The sequence below is a fragment of the Dama dama genome, chromosome 15, assembly GCF_033118175.1.
Source record: "Dama dama isolate Ldn47 chromosome 15, ASM3311817v1, whole genome shotgun sequence".
Lineage (NCBI taxonomy): Eukaryota > Metazoa > Chordata > Mammalia > Artiodactyla > Cervidae > Dama > Dama dama.
In genome coordinates, this window is record NC_083695.1 from 41778231 (window position 1) to 41779942 (window position 1712).

The following is a 1712-nucleotide window of genomic DNA, read 5'->3' on the forward strand; positions in this document are numbered from 1 at the left end:
GCTATCATATATTAGTTATGTAACCTGCAAGGATTAATTTTGAACCTGCTGCTGTGGGAGATATCTGCAAGAATTTAATGGTCTTTTTATTTTGTTGCCATTCCTCTCCCCATCTTCAATTTGTAAAAGAACCTGGCATCCAGGCCCCAAAAAAATGGTTATTTTAAGGCAGTAGCCTGCCATCGTCTCAGTCAGCTGGCTGCCCAAATAAAGCCAACTCAGGTTGTCTCAACACTGAGTTTCCCAGATTTATTAGCCTATCATGCAGCGAGCAGAGCGAGCTTGGACAAAAGCTATTTAGGGCAAAATAGCCACCTAAAAGAAAGAATTTAGGTGCTCACTTGTCACTACATATACAAAAACTGGAACAATACAAATATGAGCATGGCCTTTGCATAAAGCTGATATGAAAATTCTTGAAGCATTTCATATTTTGGTGTCAAGGTAACAGTAACTTCATAAAAAAGAATTGAATGTTCCTTCATCTTCTATTTTCTGGAAAAGATTATGCAGTATTGGTGTTAATTCCTCTTTAAACATTTGATAGAATTATCAGTGAAATTATCTGGTCCTGGAGATGCCTTTTGGGGGAATTTTTTTCATTACAAATTCAATGTTCTTAATATTTATAGGGCTATTTAATTTTTTATATTGGGTAGTTATGTTTTTGAGAAATTAGACTACTGTATTTAAGATATCAAATTTGTGTGTGCAAAGTTATTCATAAAAATCCTTTATCATCCTTTTGATAGATGTAGGAACTATAGTCATATCTCCTGTCATTCCTGATATCAGTAACTTGTTTCTTCTGTCTGTCCTGTCAGTCTTGCTAGCGATTTATTTTATCGACCTTTTTAAACATTTATCGGGGTACAGTTGCTTCACAACATTGGGCTAGTTTCTGCTGTACACTGAAGTGAATCAGCCATATGTATACACATACCCCCTCCCTTCTGGAACTTTCTTCCATACAGGTCAGCACAGATCATTGAGTAGAGTTCTACGCAGTAGGCTTTCACTAGTCATCTATTCCATACACAGCAATGTATATATGTCAATCCCAGTCTCCCAATTCACGCCCCCTTTCCCCCATTGGTGTCTGCACATTTGTTCTCTATGTCTGTGTCCCTATTTCTGTTTTGCAAATAAGTTCATCTGCACCACTTTTTTAGATTCCATGTATATGCATTAATATACAAAAAAAGAACCATATCTGCTGACACTGAAGAACGAGAGGGGCTCCTTGTTAGTGTCGGCAGGGGTGACAGTTCTGGCTCCCCAGTTCTGGCAGGACAGGTATCTCCTTGGGAGGGTTAGGAGAGCCCCTTACTGCTTCCCACGTGGCCTCCACTGAGACAGGGGTGGAAGAATGGCTTTATCTCTGGGCAGTGGCAAAAGTTATAAATCTCCACTAGGTTCCTCTAGCACCATCTAAGAAGGGAAGGGGAGAGGCCTCTTGTTTAAAAGAAATCTTAGGGACTTCCCTGTTGGTCCAGTGGCTAAGACTTCATGTTCCCAGTGCAGGGGGCCTGGGTTTGACCCCTGGTTAGGGAACTAGATCCCATGTGCTACAACTAAGTGTTTACATGCTGCAACTGAAAGATCTTGCATGCCTCAACAAACCTCATGCCACAACTAAGATCTGTCATGGCCAAATAAATACTAAATAAATAAATATTTTTAAAAAAAGAAATCTTAAAAGTCAGCAATAC

At 39.5% G+C, this 1712-nt stretch overlaps 1 non-coding gene across 1 annotated transcript; it reads left to right on the top strand.

Moving 5' to 3' along the window:
• The first annotated feature begins 333 nt into the window (after window positions 1–333).
• On the top strand, window positions 334–436 carry LOC133070879 (U6 spliceosomal RNA). Its single transcript, XR_009696278.1, has one exon. It is a non-coding gene; the product is annotated as a U6 spliceosomal RNA (small nuclear RNA).
• The last annotated feature ends 1276 nt before the right edge of the window (window positions 437–1712 follow it).